We start from the raw sequence: 18,810 nt of genomic DNA on the forward strand, positions 1-18,810 counted from the left end.
TGATAGCAACTTAAGGAAGAACATATGATCGAATCAGAAGACAAGCCAAGACCATAGAACATAATAATTGGCACAAGCTAGGGAAAAACCCCAAGATGGGGAAAACCTTTGACCAAATATTCTGATTATCAATATCAAATGTTCAGCAGAGAAAGAGAGAAATAGAGTACAATCAATGTCAAGGTTGACTTGTCAATATGATGACTAGAACCACTGACCATGTGCCAAATATACAACCCAGACAATAGGTTCCAACTTCCAAAATGATCTCGGTCCTGGTATGCTTCAAGCGACTTCCTTTTCTGATTATAAAGAGGACAAGACAGTCCCAAATTGAGTAGTGAAGCCTGGTCAAAGAGTTGACGAGTTCTGAGGTTGAAGATCTGCAGTTAGGGCTTGTAGATTAGCCCAGATCTTGAGACACTTGCTGCGGTCCTTCCTTAGGCAAACCTGATCTAAGGTTCTGTGCTACAAATAGCCTCCATCAAGGATTCATGTCTATTTGTACTGCGACCTGTTCTGCTCCTTAGAACAGCCTTTCGGCCCCCTGTCCAAGACTCAAAAATCCTGCGGCCCTCCTGAAATGATAACAAGAACATGCATCCTTCAATAGAGGAGAAATCTCACCAAAATTCTCTGCCCTGACCTACAACTGCCATACTGCTTCAAGATCGAACCTATGGAAGGAAGAACACACCGAAAACTTATCCAATACTTGTCCTCCTAGCTCCTTCAAGCTGCGGCTACCTCAGAGACATATTAGAGCCCTTGAGTTGTGTCAAATGAGGTTGAAAGGCACCTCTTTATATACAATTCAATGGGGTTGAAGAGACGTGACTTTTGGGCTTATTGAGCCGACATATATGTGAGGCCGACCTTGATGATTTTATATGATAGAAACATAGATTCAAAAACACACTTTTCCTTAACCAAATTCGATGAATTTTAGGTTGATTTTGGTCCTCTCGGAAAGATGAATTCAATGCCATAATTATCTTCTTCAAGAGACCTTCCCAATGTGGAATTCGGCCCCAGTCTCCAATTTTAACAAAATTTCAACAGTTAAATTTGTGAGGAAGATGACCATTACTTTGGCTCCATGCAACATCAGTTGCAAGCAGATGAAGCCCTTCCATGATTCAAATCAATCCCCGAGATTCAATTAGAATACCCTTTATTACATTTTCACATCCTACATGTTTAGCGAAACAGACAAGTCTGTCTTTGTCTAGTCTTTCTTTACTAGGCGTATATTTCAGTCAGCATGGCTAACATGCACACCATGTACTTGATTACATCTTGAAATTCAATGGCATTAAATCTGCACAAATAAAACAAATTGAAAGACCTTGAACTTCTAACAACCACAATTTTGTTATATGGTGTACCTTCAAGGTCCACAACCACTCATTTCATCAGGACTGACAAGTCCCATACAATGGAAAAGCAAGCAGAAGTTGAAACTTTTATTTAATTAATCCATATAGGTCAATTGATGGAGGGTCACTAATAATGAGAGCCAAGGCATATATGCTTTCTTGTATATCTTAGCAAGGGGTCATAACTTTATAACTCTTTGTGAAGATTAATTATTGTAACCAACACTATTACTAATATAACTACCACTACTTTTATCTGAGTTTTTTTTGGGACTGTGAAGATGTTTTAATCTAACTTGTTTCGAGTTAACATTTCACTCATCATCAAAGAAGTGAAATCTTCGAGCAAAATGTGTCAGATTAAATATTTTTACACAGTTCATACCAAAACTCAATAGTGTTAACCTGAGAAAGCCTCCACTTGACTTCTACTTGATTATTACCAAGGTATATCAACTATAACATGGCAGATCAAAACCAATTCTAGAGCATCTCTCATAATCTTTTGCATTATTCTAGCACTTAACATCTGCTTGTTGAATGATTTGTTTGTATGGATGCATGTTAGGATCTTTTGCAGGATGTTATTCTTATCACTATGGAAGTTCTTCAAAAATGAAATGCTTTTAGAATTGAGATTCCCTTGGTACTTCCAATTCTGGAATGGTGGCATTTGGCACTTATACATCTTCTTTAAAATATCTTGGGCATGGAGCTTCAAATAGCTTATTTTCAAATCTCTACTTGACCTCAAGGAAGAAATTTTAGTACCATATAACTTTTTTTTTGCATGGTAACAAGCATCGTAACAAAATTTTCTTTCTCTAGAACTTATAAACTGTCTAGACACAAGCACCTTTTCAGGTTTGGCAATGAAGCAGGTGTGATGCCCCAGAGTTTCAATTTATCATTGTTGGAATGATACCCATAGACAATCAAAAAATACATTTATATCATAATGAATAACCAATTTTCTACCAATACCCTATCCATTCCCATCGTGAAAGGCAGGTTCCACTTCCAAACCAAACAATAGCATTCCGTCCTCAATCCACACTGGCACTAAAATCAGCTTTTATAACATACAGGTCCATTGTATTCAATGACCAGATACATTCTCACACTAAAAAATAAAAACTTGAAGAAAAGTGACAATCTGAAATCAAAACTTCGGTAAGTTAGATGCTTTATTACATTTTATGAGAAGAAAAGTGACAATCTGAAATCAAAACTTCAGTGAGTTAGATGCTTTATTACATTTTATGAGAAGAAAAGTGACAATCTGAAATAAAAAAACTTCAGTAACTTAGATTCTTTATTACATTTTATGAAAATAATTCTTTGTAGTTACCCATTTTGCTTGGGATACAAATTCTTTAAATGGTGTTTCATGTAATTTATTCGAATTTTGTTGGATTGTGATCAAGGAAAATTTTAAGGATGGAAAATTTTCTTGAATTTTAAAACATTGGCGAATCTCACTAATACCTAATATGCAAACTATAAAATGTTTATTGATATATTTGTAAAATTATTCAAAATTATAATGATTTTATATATAGTCTCTATATAATGTTGGCGATTTTTAAGGTAAAATGGTTTTATATTCTAAAACTTGGGCGAATAATCTTTTATAAAAATTGGAAATTGGCGAATATTTTTTGTGGAAAATCATGCAAAATTAGCCCACTGGGCGAACATTAGCCCCTAAAATTTTCCATGATTGTGATCAAAGAAATTTATAATTTGTACCTTGGTTTTACAGTTTTTGGGATTCCTCTATAGATATTTACGACAAAGCTTGGTGGACCTCGATGCTATTTTCAACATCTTGAAGGTAATTTTCATTGCTAAACCCTAGGATACACATTGATTTTTAGTTTTTCATGACTCCATAAATGCCATTAGCTTTATGTGTGACCTAATTAGTTATATTTTTTGCATGTGCATGTTGGAGTGTACATCTAAACCAATTTAATCATTCTACTTAAAAAATTGTTCATAATATTAACAAACCATAGTATGACACTTATAATCAATTATGCAAAAATTCCAAGCAAACATAAATAATTATATAACATATCACTAAAAAGAGATAACAAGCATTTATGGAAGCCAAATCTGCACACTGTTTATTAGCTTTTCATTGGCATTGAGAATGTAAAGTCTATTTCTATGATTATTGAGAAGTAGGGAACTTTCACAAGTGAATATTTATTCACCTAGTGGATGAGTAACCCTCATGGTTTATAACTATTACCATCTTTGCCCTATTAAGATCTTTCAACAAAGCACACTTCAAGGGCCCCTACAAGCAAAATGTCCTAGGATTTTTAGGTCAATTTCACATGATTTGCTTGAGGGAAGTAGAGCCAAGTTTATGATATATTTTTTGGGATTTTTATGGTTCAAACAGACTCTGATATCGAGTAAAATTCTAGATTGCAGAATGAAACAAAATGGGGTAAAAGAGAGAATAATTTTGGATTTTTTCTTATTAATAAGGAAAGAAGACTAGTGCCTTGATCTGTTATGGGCACATTATAGCAAAATCTAGCCCCTATTCTAGTCAGCATATCATTTTGAAATTTTTAATAGATTTTGCAAGAATTCTTGTGTGGGGAAAATTAGGCATCAGGTCTTCCTATAGGGTTGACTGTATATGCCATAGGATTCACACAGAAGAAATGCCATTGTGAAACATATAGAACCTGAAATAGTATGTTGTATGCAATTCGATTTTGTGCCTTTGAGATGCTTCACATATAGCGGGTTGGCTAATCAATCTGCAACTTGTCAATCATGTGATGCCATTCTTCTGTATGTGTTGAGTCTGTCACGTTGTACCTTTTGTTTATATCATGCCTCTTGATGAATTAGCAAAGAATTCATTGTTAGGTTGTAGGTTTTTCTGGAGAATTTACTAGTGTTCATCTTCCAGAATGGTTGATGTTTTGAATCCTCAACTGGATTCATCTTCAGGATGAACACTGGTAAATTCTCTAGGAAACCTACAACCATATATTCCATCCCACAGGAATCCTAAACCTGTCATATATTGTTAATTAATCAAAATTATTGTGCTGTTTTGTGGTTACTCAAAGAAATTGATGTGTTGTCTTTTGGGTTCCATTATTTGGATACGAGTCAAAAATATTGAACTCCCAAGAAAAGTTTATCGGTCAATTTCATGAGTGTTAATGCATCAGCGATGGTGATCCCATGGGGTGTTATATTCCTAATATACATGTATATTAACTTGGCAACATTGAAGTGCAAAATATTTAGTAAGAGTGCCTTTCAATATTTAGCACATTAAAAAAGTTTATGTGCTGTCTTTTGGGTTCCATTGTTGCCGACGGTATACGAGTCAAAAATATTGAACTCCCAAGAGAGCAAGAGTATATGAAAATGTTGTTCTTACATAAAATGTCTCTGAGGAAATCCAGCGTTGTTGTGAAAGACACTGCCTTTAAAATGGGCTATGATGAACTCAATGGCAAATGATATGCAAAGTACAGAGTACAAAACACATCTGACCTTATTGGTTTTCTTTTGTTTTTATCAACATATAGAGCACACACATCATAATCAAGTAGAAGAAGATGGTATTAATAGCCCGAGATTCAAGAAGAATGGCATTTTGAAATCAAGATAACTTGTTCTGAGCCATGACCATAGTGGCTTTCTTTGACTCAAATTCTTCCTGAGTTGAAAAAGCCATAGAGGAGCTCTGTGCTAGGCAATTATGAGTTGGCTAAAGCTCCTCTAGTGAACTAAAGCTAGTGCTGGCAAGCATTATCAGCAAGCTGTTGTACTGATACTTGCTTTATTCAAATGCTTCAGCTTGAGTTTGTGTATGAGTATCAAGGCCTTGCAAAGCAAGACTTTGGTTATCCAGTAATAGTTTCTGTTGACCCAATGACAAAGTCACTGCATTGCCAATGTCATCTGTTTTATTTTGAATATTGTCTAATTGAGATGATACAGTGCTAGCCACTTCAGTGATTTTCTTTTATATCTGTGAAGTTAATTTTTGAAGGTACCCTATATCTTGTCCTAATCTTACATAGAACTTTTGAAGATCAACCATACTAGTATCCACAGTCTTCTGCATATCAAACTACTATTCTTGAAATTTAAATTAAATGCCAATTATCTGATGAGATTGCTCAAAAAAATGGAATTGCACTGATCTATAACATTTGTCATTTTATCCTGTACAACCTTTGAATTTGATCCAATAGTTATGCTTGATAATAAATAGAGTCTAGGGAATTATGGTTTTCATTAGAGTGCTCCAACTGAGAAACTGACTGCTGCTCTCTTTTATCCAATTTGTTCACTACCTGATGAGTGGATGACTTCAACTCATTCACAACCCTTTATCTTGCTTGAATGCATTGCTCTGCAAATGATGGCACATAGCTCTTGTACCTTGTATGCAATAATCTAATCTCTAGAACACTGATTTGCAGAATCGGATACTAGCAGAATAACAACAGTAAGTAGGGAGTACTCAACCTAATATGATAATCATAGGTAGAACAGAGATGAACTCTACTTCTTACTGACTTGGTTCTAGAATTCTAACATACTTTAACAACAAGGTAAACAATGTAGGCAATTATATCATGGCTTCATCAACATTAGTATATATAAACCCTCAGTTCAAGTAGAGACAAATTCAGTTAATAAACAAAACCAAGAATTTGTATTAAGTTTTATTTCTTTTCACTGTTGAGAAGATATTAATTTCATTTAATAGTTGATCTACTCCATGAGAACTCCCAAAATGGATCCCTTTTATAGCAACAAGGTGACCATCAGTAAGCCTCCCAGCATATATAGTCCCACAAGCACTATGTCCACACTTTTTTTTTGTAGTAGCAAAGATTTTAGTGGCCTTCTCCAACATCTTGTAAGAGAATAGATCAAGTTTGAATTCTTTAGAGTGCATAGGTAGAAGGTTTGCAAGTTGGCTTCCTCCCTGGACTGTCTAATTCAAAAATGAGATTATCTATGTTGTCTGTGTAAAGCAAGTGCAATAAGACTTGCTACCACAAGCCCAGTCGCAAGGACTATTCTCTTTGTTGCATTGTGATCTCTTCGACAATCCTTATCGTATGACTACTCACCATACTTTTTGCGTACTCTTACGTATCCAGTGCCTTGACATAACTCATCTCCTCTATAGCCATCTTTAGAAGCACACCTCACATTGTCAGTTACATCTACTGCATGTTGATAGACCACATTGGGGTCATAGTGAACATCATCAAAAAGTGCCGATAACACCCAATTCCCACTTAGCCCACACTTTGCATCCAAACGGGTCAATATGGGTGTGAGTATCCAACTAATGAAACTCTGGCACTGCAACTAGGAGAAGTGAGCAAAGTCATCATCTCCATGGTGCCATATTGTCTCATTCAGAAAGGGATAGAAAAATGTCCTATCAAACATGCACTGCTCATTGCAGCTCTGCATATAAGGAATATTGCACTTCAACAGACAATCTAGAGTGTTCTTGCAGTCAGATAACTGGAGAAAGTTGCTGACAGAAATTGCATAATTTTTCATGCCTTTAACACTGAAGCCCTTGAGGTTTTTAGGATAGGAAGATTAGAGAGGATTGATGATGATCCCATCTAATGAGAAACTTATAGTAAAGGTTGTTCACTTAAATCCTCACAGTATTGTTATAGAATTGCAATTTGAATCCATCCAGCTGACAATGCCTTGAATTGATATAGAAAGGATATGGAATTGAGGCATTCCCACAACTTTCACTGCATTTCCTTGTGCCCCGTGCTATGTTAGAAAACACTCTAATCGGGAAGACCAGAGGCAGCCATGAACCCAAAAAGGCCAGAATAACAAGATAGCAAAGGCTAATACTTATTTGTCTTGAAAGTTACCACATCATTTTAAGGCATGCTAAGACAATATATACTTCCCATAATAACAATGCAAATACCCATGTATGTTTTGTATATCCACATGGTTTTGAAGCCTACGATGGGAAGATTTTGCCTTTGATATGATGGCAACATTCATCCTATGCTCATTACCTACTCTAAACTTCCCCTTTCAGCTTCACTACTCCATTCGATTGTAAAGTCTACAATGGTCCGTATCAAATCAACCCAAAAGTAGGACAATCATGGCTCAAAATATATATGCATTCAATTTCTTTGTTCATACTTTTTTTTCTTGGTTCTTGACAAGACAAGAGGTTGAATAATTTCTTAGACACTGTAGTAGTCTGTCTTTCATAGTGTGCTTGATTAGAACCTCATTGTATGTCCACAACGACCGAGTATATGATATATATATTTACTCATCCTACTACATATACATACTACATATCTATCCAAATACCAAAAATGACATTTTGGACATGTGGGTTCAAACTTCTTGCATTTGGGTCATGAAGACATGACTAGTGCTTCATTGTCGAATCCCGACCGCTACTGTGTATGCATCCTAGTCTACAATATACACATTGGGTATATCACCAAATCCTTGAAATGAAATATTTTTGCACGCGGGTCAAGAGTCCTATATTTCAGTCACCCATTCACAATATAAAATATCAGGGAACCACCACTTTGATACAAGTGCCAGAATTCAAGTGCCACTCTAATAATATGTTTGTTTGCACCAGAACCAGGAAGTAGTTACACTGACGCAGATGGAATTCAAGTCCATATCTATGCAATTAGTGCAATAAAACATTTATTTTGCAAAGATTTTTACCAATCTGACAAATATTGCAACGCTTTGAAAATAGGCATGAACCATTCCAATAACAAAATACATTATAGACCCGAAGAGGGGGTCTTCATTTTTGTCGAAATAGAAATATTACCAACTTGGTGAAAGTTTTCTTTGAAAAAGATGGAAGAGGCTACAATGATTTTGGATCTTTGTAAACATTCCTGGCGACTGCTATGTGCCAAATTGTAAATTTATAAGACGCGACAATCGTATGACGTCTTAAGTGGATATTTAATAACAACAAAGCTATGTTTGAGATTAGAGCAACTTGAAATAAAATTGAATGTCTGAATATAGAGGCATTTGGTGCTACTTGTGCAACTGATCCACCCTTTGTTAAACTTGGGGAGCAAACTTGAGAGTGAGACCATTTGCACTGCCTCAACGCATATTGTTAGTGGCATTTTAACAAACACTTCCCTTGCAAATTCTAATCTCTCACTAGGAATACCACTTTCGTTGCAAACTCATATGTGGGTGTTGTTGTTGGCAGGTTGCAGGTTCAAACCCCGCAGTAGCTAGCTTTCGCCAGATTGCATGGCCCACCAGTTCGATGTGCATGGTAGTCTTCAAGTCAGGTGGCTTCCTATTTTGACTTGAGTTCACTTCTGATAGTGTGTACATTGACTTGCCTGCCTTACTTCAAAGTCGCTAAATGGGCACATGAACTTAAAACACTAACAAAGGTGACCCAATCTGTTTTCATCCTTGCCAAAAACGTTTCTCTAAAAATATGTAGGGTTTTCTGACCATAGCCAACTTGGGCATATGTTGCCATCATTGCATTCCAAGAAACTGCATTCCTTGTAGGCATTATATTAAATAATTGGTGTGCACTCTCTAAGGTTCCAAATTCGTAATAATTGATGTCCATGAAATGGCATCTCACATAACCATTTTATCAAATAGAAGGTGTGCATCATCTATACTCCAACACATTTAGTATACATGTCTACAAGGGAACTCTCGAAAAATACATCCAATTCAAGTTCACTTATGATTATCAAGCCATGTAGATGTCTTCCTTGCTCAATGGAGTGTAAGGTAACAAGTATTGAGGGCACTATTGAAGGTAATATAATTCAACCTTGTGCTAGACCTATGCATTTCACAAAACTATTGGAGGGATTCCTCACTATACCCATGTTGGGTGGAGATCCCAATCAATTTACTCCAAGAGACCACATCCCTCTCAGGAATCATATCAAACAATTACCTTGCACACTCTAACCTACTGCATCGAGCATATCCGACAACCAAAGAATTCCATGTGAAAACATTAGGAACGCAGATGTGATCGAACACTTGGATTGCATCCTCCTTTCTATCACACTTAACATATATTTCAATAAGAGCAAGCTCTGGAAAGGCATTTGATTCGAATCCCACTTTGATTACCTTAGCTTGAACTTGCGCACCATACTGGGGACACATCAAGTTGGCACATGGATTTAGACCACTTGTCAATGTAAATTGGTCTGGCCTTAAACTTGCAAGCTTCATCTAAAAGTAAAGTTCCAGAGTCTCCTTGTTGTGGCCTTGCTGGGAAAACGCTGAAATGATTGCAATCCAAGACACAAAATCCCAATCAAGCATTTTGTCGATGAGTTCAAATGCATCTTCAACATTTCCCCTTGATAGCTCGGGGTGGAGATATTTTTCTGGATTCTTGATTGTTTTTGTTCTTGAGCAACCTCCTTATGCCCTGGAATCTGGCTCGGTGGTGATTGGGCAGCAAGAAAGACCATAGTGCTGCCTAATCTATGGCTAGGTGGAAAAGCTTAGTCTCTAACTCAGTTGCCCATTTTATCTGGGATTAGTACTTCTTATGATTGGAATGTGCATTAAACTCTAGGTCGAATTCAAGGTATGAGGCATAATCTTTTATAAGGAAATATATCATTGATGATATTTCTTGATAGTGCATGAATTAATTTGATGGTTGTGTTATAGACATTTTTGTGCCTTGCAGCCTCGAGCATGAAATGTCCATAATCTAAGGGATCCAAAGTCCCCAAACATGTTGTTCCTATCCCTAAAGGAACAAGGCCAAGTAACCACAGCAATTCACAGAAGTTCTCCACCTGAAAACACTCAAAAACAAGCCAATTTTGGATCATGTCAACTGCTCCACTGAGCATCTGCGCTGAATGTCAACTGCTACACTGGATACCTGCGTTGAATGTCAACTCCAACACTAGCTACCTGCGCTGAGCGAGTTTGGACATGTGGCAGAGTCATTCCTCAAGGTGTCAATGCCCAGGAAGCTTCCAAAATGACACTTGCATCAAGGAATTCGACTGGTGATGAGTAAGAGGTTCCAAATCTCCAAGTGGAAGCAAGAACCTCCAAGTGGACTCAAGAACTGAAAGAGGGAGAGGACACTAGTTAGATCTCAAGCTGACTCATCCTCTCTCCAAATATCTATATATGGATCTCACCTCCATGGGATCTAAAGGCTGGAATTTTGTGATTGCAAAGAAATGATGTTGGTTTGTGGCTGGAAACATTGGGTGCTTAATGCTTTGAAGGGAGCTGAAGAAGGAATTCCATTTTGCTGGGAAGGAGATGCTGGATTGGAGCCCTATGGGTTGTATCTCTTCCTGAACCCTGTTACTTATCAATAAAGCTATCTTGATCATTTCCTATATGTTGGTGTATTTTATATGATTGCATTAGTATATTTGATTTACTTCTAATCCTGAATCATTTATGAATATGTATATTTGCCTTTGCATTGTGTTCTTCTCTTGTCGCAAGTAGCTGCTCTCTTGTCACAGGTAGCTGTTCTCTTGTGATCTCGTGGGATTCAAGTAGCTGTTCTCTTGAGCAAGCGAGGAGACAAGTAGTTGTGGACACGCAAAGAGAAGAGGATCTAGTTCGAGGGACAACCGAAAGACAACGGTAAGTCTGCCGATATCCCCTCTTTCACATTTCATAAAGGAAGAAATCATAATAGCTGTATTCGTTTGTTGCTAAGGCGCTGTCACACCTTAGGTGGATAGGATCGTCCTGCATAGGCATTTTTCCCCACAACAAATTGGCGACTCCACTGGGGAGAACTTGTTTATTCATTTCATTTGTGTTTCCGTCATTTGTTTACTTCATAGACTTGACAACAACTTTGAACTGCATCTTTCCCGGATGTAAAGTAAAAAGTTGCTGCTTTGATCCAGTTGTTGGACTTGTCTATGATCTAAACTAGATCCACAAATGATTTGATGATCCTTGTGATAGTCTTTAGTACCCTATCAAAGCATCCCTCTGTTTATACCTTGCTTGTGTTTCTGATTTGGCCTGAAACAATTGATTTTTGAGAATTTTGTGACCCAGAAACCAAGGGAAACGAGAGTTTTCTCTTTCAGCGCAGACACTGTGAAGGCAGTCTGCATTTCAACGCAGGTCCCGAAGGGGCTACCTACGCTGAACCAGTGTGGCCTTGTGCAGCTGGGGTTCTTTGTCCTTTGTTGCCCTGTTTTGATCTCTGTTTTTTGCAGCCTTTAACCAGCATAGGTACCAGTCTGATAAACCTTTTTCTTTGCTTGATTCCGCCTCATTTTTGTACAAAAAGATTGTAAATGTTTTTTATGTGTTTGTGGCGTCATTTACAGTCTTCCTCTGCATGAGTAAAATAGTCATCCTGTAGCCTTTGATTCAGATTTGATTGTAATCTTAGAAGAGAGTTCATTGGCTGTTTGCAGATTGATTATAGATTTACTTTTGCTTATTGGTTTGAATTTGTCTCTTTCAAAGTGTCAAAACAAGTCTTTATTTCGAAAGTAGCAAAGTGATCGTAATCTCTTCTACCCTTGTTGATTTCAAAGAAAGTGAACTTGTTTGTATTGATCATTTTAAAAGCAAATTCAAAGTTGTGCAAAAATCTTTCTTTGTAGGCATTTATACTAAGAAAGTAGAAAACAAACACCTGCATTGTGCATTTTGCATTTGATAGTTTGCATGTTGGATTTAGGGAAAGTGCATTAGAGTGTGTTGATTGCTCTTTGAAGAAAAGATAGTGTTATTCTTTTCCCTTAGTAGTTAGGATTTTCAAAGTTGAAAGATAATAAAGCTTGCTTATCATCTTAGACTGCATTTAGGAATTTGTATCATACATCTCGTGGTGAACCTTGAAAGGCAAACTTTAAAAAGATCAACCTAAAATAAACTGAATGAACCTAACAACGCTTTGTAACATAACGCACAACATAGAGGTCTAGGCTAGAGACGTGTTCCGGCGTCGTTAAGCCTAGTGACTGTCGATCTCGAAGAAGGTGGGTGATTCCTCCTGAGAGACGGTAGCGCTAGTACGGATTTGTGCTCCCACGTACCATCGCGTATATATTGGGAGACCCCTATAGGCATATATCCTTTATCCTTAGGAAGCCGTGTCGACCGCCCTACTGATCGCAATGCAGTGAACACAACATTCACGAAGATCGACCACCCGTACCGTAAAAAGTATTCTGTGGTTTTGCGAAAAGTTTGGCACACCCTCTGCCTAGATCTCCAGAGCAGTTTCTTTTGGCCTTTTTCAGACTCTATAACAGAAAAAGTCCAGCCGAGCATTTGTCACTTCGGGCTCATTAAAACATCGAAGGAGACTAGAGTCATCTTTAGCTTTTTCTTGACTCTTTAAAAGTGAAAAAGCAAGTTGTGTCTAAAGCGTCGTTAACAATTTATTTTAAACGGAACAATCACCCTTTAATCCTGCGTTGATCTTTAGGTTGAAAAGATGGAGCACACAACCAAGGAGTTCCCTTGGGTGGAAATCCTAGTCCCTTCTCCTCTTGGGGAGATGTTGGTGCGCCCCACATGGCCACATTGTCGCTTCCAGGACTGACAATTGGCCTACCAGTTTGGCTCTTTTCAACCAATGTCGTTCAGAATACCACCATTCCTGAACAGTTGAGTCAACAGTTAGATCAGACAAGAGTTGCCTCCCAGCCTTCAACTTCATCTTCCTCCCCTCCTTCCTCTTCGCTTGACGGAACTGGTCGAATTAAAAACCAGGTTCCTAAGGAGAAGAAGGAGAAGAAGAAGAAAGAGAAGAAGAAGAAGGAGCCTAAGGCGACTTGGGACAAACAAGTGTCATCTAACAAAAATCCACACACCGCACTCGTAAGGCCTAAATCGCCATGCGTCATATGCAGGGGAGACCACTTCCATAGAGATTGTCCCTGTATCCCACGGATACTAAGAGACTGGTCCCCCCGTTTGCACAATTCGGTAGCATCGACCTCTGATAGCCATGTCGACTGCTCACCGTCAACTAGTGGGAGTGAAGCTCCAGGACAGAGCGGGAGAGTTAAATTTCCCTGCAGACTGTGTGAAGGCGATCACGCCATCCACCGTTGTCCCTTCTTAGACGAGGCAAAAAGAGTTCTGGAAGATCGCCCGATTTTACGAGCGAATCTCCCTCCTGGATATCAAAGACTCCTGCCAAGTCCCTCACTAGTTGAGAATCTGGCTGAGCCACTTAGATGGTCAGCCGAAGCACCTGTCATTGAAGATGAACCGTCTAGATCCATGCCTGACGAAAGTAAAAAGGTTGATACAGCAGTTGACCCGATTTTACCTTCAGAGGCTCCATCTTCGAATGACACCATCACAGAGGAGAATCAAGACGACACCGTCCAGATTCTCTTCATCAGCACTGACTCTGATGATCAAGGGGGAAATGCCACCATTCCTTTATTGCAGGAAGGAAGTTCATCAGAGCGCTATCCAGCCGTATATTCGGTCCCACCACCAAGCAACCTGGTTGTGTCCTTTGATTGGAACCAACTAGGCAGACCCCGGTTGCCAGCCAATATACCATTCAGAATTATTTGTCAAATATACAGAATGGTAATGGCTGGCACTATCATTGATGAGGGGGCATGTGTGAGTATCCTTTCCTCTATTACTTGGAAAGCACTTGGTTCGCCAGCACTTTTACCTGAGATGAGAAATCTATCAGGTTTTGATAAAGGAACCAGTCGACCTTTAGGGATCCTCCCCAATGTGCCTATAACATTGAAAGGGAAGACCATTCAAATGAACGTGATGGTCGTTCAAGGACCCTTGGATTATAACCTACTCCTTGGACGAGACTATATATATTGCATGGGAGCTGTAGTCTCCTCACTCTTTAGAGTAATGTGTTTTCCGCATGAAGGAAGAATGGTCAAGCTCGTAGACCAACTTTCGTTTCCCGGATCACGCATCGCAAATAGCCATGTACCATCCCTAAATGGTCTATTCATGCAAGAAGTGTCTCAACCCATGGTCCGTCCTCCTGATGAGCGCGAGTAATCCGGGAGGATATGACCGGAACCCAGGGGGCATGCATCCTGGCCTGCTTCGGCAGGGAAACGTTGGGTATAGGGTAGGTTTCCGCGGGAGGATATGACTAGTCCATACCCCGTCCGTGATTGGAAGAGGGGTTGTTCTAGAATAGGATTCTTTTGTCAAAGTTACGTGTTTGGCGCCAGAGTCATTCACCCTTGTTTATTTCGGTAGACATTGTCGAGGAAGTGTTCTGTTGAAAGAATAACAGAACAATCTTTGGGTAGCCTGAAAGAGGTAGGCCTCTCCTGGTAAAACAAATGTTTTATCTGCAAATTGAGGGGTAACCTTGAAATCATACTTTATACCTGGGGGCATGCAAACCTTTCGGAGTGCAAGCAAGGGGCAACTATTTATTTTTTAAATTTTTAGGACCTCTAACCCTTTAAACTCGTAGGATTAGTCGTTTCCGAACTTGCATAAAGAAAGGAGAGGGAGCATAGCTTTGGTAAGGCGCAAGCTCTATAAAAAATGGGATCTTTCATGAGACACTCTTATCATATGACTGGGTAATCGAGCAGTTTTAGCATAAAGTTCATGCTCGTTAAAAAATAAACGCAAGATCCGAGCAGTTTTAGCACATAGTTCATGCTCGTTAAAAAATAAACATAAGATTGAGCAGTGTTTTGGCACATTCAAGCTCTTTAAAAAATGAACCCAGTACCGGTAAAATAACCATTGTGAATGTAATTTATCAGCCATTAAAGCCTTGGTCGTGTTTGCACCTGCCACCTCCACTTTTCATTTGGCCGATCGTTCACCTCCATATGATTGTTTACCCATTTTGAGGAACAGCTGCGAAGAGTGATTTCACCTAGCCATCCTTGTGACACTGCCGTGATTGGAAAATTCCAACCTGTACCTGGAATCAGTTGCTATCCCTGTTTATCACTCGTTCCTCAAAAGACGAGTCTTCTTTAAGCTCTTTTTAATTGACTCGTAAAATATGAAAAGATTGCCGAGTTTTGGCCTTCCAGCTCGTTAAAGGACAGGAAGAGCTATCCCTCCTCTAGATTTTAATCTTTTTGGACCTGAGGGATTATTGCACAAAAAGGTCGAGCGCTTGTTTTATTTGGCTCGTTAAAATTATCGAAAACTCATCCCTTCTGTAGTGTTTTATACTTTTTCGGACTTAAGGGATTAGATGATGAAAAAGGAATTCTGGAGTTAACTTTATGTACCTTTTCAGACTCTCTAAAAATGAAAAGGACCGAGTTATCCTTGTCGTTAGACTCGTTAAAATTATTAAATAGTGACAAACTTGTCTTTAGACGAGAACGAGTTTCATTATCGCTAGGCTCGTTAAAACATAGCGATGGGCTTGCCCGAAGGGCAGGTTATAGAACAAGCATATGTTATCCTCCTCAAGCTTGAAAAAAATAAAGAGGTACTGGTCAGCAATGACTGGGGAAAAATTGGGAAAAATCAAGAAAACTTTGATGGTAGCAGGTCGCTCTTGAACATGACACTTTTCCTCCGTACCACATTCGGGTTGGGTTGTTTCATTCACCGGTCACATCACCATGGTCTCGCCATACCATCCATATTTGGGGTAATGCTACCAATCCATCGCATCAGTGTCGCCATATGTTCAAGAGAAGTCATTCAGAAAGAGTCAACTGGGTCCCATCCACTGCCATACATTATCCTTCATCCATTCATGACCGCCACCCTGAATCATATGTCACAGATCGTTTTCACCTCCATTAAAATCATTAGCTCCGTTCCGTGTCACTGATGTGGGATTCATTAAGGCCCTCCTGTGATGGATCACTTCTTGTCGACATCAGCTCATTATCCAAGAAGTTGATCTAGGAACAACCCCTTCAGTACTTTGAAGCTTGCATGCCTCAATGGCAAGTTTCTCACTTCCGGCGACAGGTATACATCAATGACCTTCGACCAGAAGATTTTGCGTGGTGTTCGACGCCAAGTCCTGTATTCACACCACGTGAATTGTACTGCAGTACCTTGAGGGTCATTATCATTATCAGTGATTCCTCTCGCGCTTGTTAACGGTTTACATCATTGACCGGTAATCAAGCGATGTCTTTCCATGTTCGACTTCAGCGCAATTCTCACATGGATCGACTTGTACTTAGAGTGAAGATCGAACGAGTTTGAAGACCCCGGATCTAGTTTCATCCATCCGGGCTGTGATATATATTCAGGAAAAATAAAGACATTTGACATGTACATCATTGCAGCAGATGATCATCCTACTCAAAGGATGATAATTTCGCCAAAATTATTAGTCTACCATCAGACGATTGTCTGTTCTATGTACAAAAATGAATTTATAAAGCTGAGCATGGGAATGCCCGCCTCAGCTAGATCATGAAAGCATAATGAATCATAATGTATTGTATTGTATTTTATTACAGGTCTCCCCCCAACAGATGGATGAACTTCGGACCCTCCTGGATAAAGCATTTCACCCGACAAACGGCCTCATACTTTAGGGGGCAACTGTTATAGACATTTTTGTGCCTTGCAGCCTCGAGCATGAAACGTCCATAATCTAAGGGATCCAAAGTCCCCAAACATGTTGTTCCTACCCCTAAAGGAACAAGGCCAAGTAACCATAGCAATTCACAGAAGTTCTCCACCTGCAAAAACAAGCCAATTCTGGATCATGTCAACTGCTCCACTGAGCATCTGCGCTGAATGCCAACTACTACACTGGCTACCTGTGTTGAATGTCAACTCCAACACTAGCTACCTGCGCTGAGCGAGTTTGGACATGTGGCAAAGTCATTCGTCAAGGTGTCAATGCCCAGGAAGCTTCCAAAATGACACTTGCATCAAGGAATTCGACTGGTGATGAGTAAGAGGTTCCAAATCTCCAAGTGGAAGCAAGAACCTCCAAGTGGACTCAAGAACTGAAAGAGGGAGAGGACACTAGTCAGATCTCAAGCTGACTCATCCTCTCTCCAAATATCTATATATGGATCTCACCTCCATGGGATCTAAAGGCTGGAATTTTGTGATTGCAAAGAATTGTTGTTGGTTTGTGGCTGGAAACATTGGGTGCTTAATGCTTTGAAGGGAGCTGAAGAAGGAATTCCATTCTGCTGGGAAGGAGATGCTGGATTGGAGCCCTATGGGTTGTATCTCTTCCTGAACCATGTTACTTATCAATAAAGTTATCTTGATCCTTTCCTATATGCTGGTGTATTTTATATGATTGCATTAGTATATTTGATTTACTTCTAATCCTGAATCATTTATGAATATGTATATTTGCCTTTGCATTGTGTTCTTCTCTTGTCGCAAGTAGCTGCTCTCTTGTCACAGGTAGTTGTTCTCTTGTGATCTCGTGGGATTCAAGTAGTTGTTCTCTTGAGCAAGTGAGGACACAAGTAGCTGTGGACACGCAAAGAGAAGATGATCTAGTTCGAGGGATAGCCGGAAGACAACGGTAAGTCTGCCGATCTCCCCTCTTTCACATTTCATAAAGGAAGAAATCATAATAGCTGTATTCGTTTGTTGCTAAGGCGCTGTCACACCTTAGGTGGATAGGATCGTCCTGCATAGGCATTTTTCCCCACAACAGGTTGTAAGAGTTCAATTACAAGCCTATGAGTTCAGTATTGAAGCATACATAAGTACAACTTGTGAATTAGATATGCATTGTTTCTTGTCACCTTACAACCATTACTATGCGTTGATAATCATATCAACATTTTGATGCAATCAGTGATGGAAACTTGTAATTTATCCTTGTTTCTTTCTATCCTAACTATGACATGCAAATAGTTGCAACTACTGTATATCTTGAGGTCTACTAGAAAATGCAGATTTGGTAGCAAACTTTTGGGGGCTGTCATCTTCTGTTTTGCAGTTGGTATTTTTATTCGCTTGATCCAACATTGATTTTTGTTATCCAATGCTTTTACCTACGAGCCATTGATCATTGTAAGAATACTTCTGACGTGAAGAGCATTGAAAGGCTTACATGCAACCTATAGGCTTAATTACACACATACACACTCACATATGCATGTGTGTAGCACCCACAGACTTCATGATACCTAAAGGAATAAATACTCACATTGGTAACATCGATCTTTTTTGATGTGTGACTTGCAGTTTTACCCAGTGATTGAAATAAGGGAGCAAGATCTCCATCTACAGGAACTTTCACATAATCTTTCTAACTCTAAACCTTGATAGTTATTAAAGTTTCCCTCATTATAGAGGGTGTCGATGTCAAGAAAGTGAATTATTTGGGAAGCTAAAGTTCCAAAAGTGTGGTTAACGCTATGTCCAAATTCTATAATTTTGTTCTTTGGTTTCTAAACTATCCTGCAAGGTAGAT

General features: G+C 39.0%; 1 pseudogene; it reads right to left on the reverse strand.

Annotated features, from left to right (window-relative positions):
• The window catches only part of LOC149142101 (uncharacterized), a 40,441-nt pseudogene that overhangs the window by 8,928 nt on the left and 12,703 nt on the right, over positions 1-18,810 (reverse strand).

The sequence above is a fragment of the Pinus tabuliformis genome, chromosome X (assembly GCF_031772625.1).
Source record: "Pinus tabuliformis cultivar Carrire ecotype Pingquan chromosome X, CPIR1, whole genome shotgun sequence".
Classification (NCBI taxonomy): Eukaryota; Viridiplantae; Streptophyta; class Pinopsida; order Pinales; family Pinaceae; genus Pinus; species Pinus tabuliformis.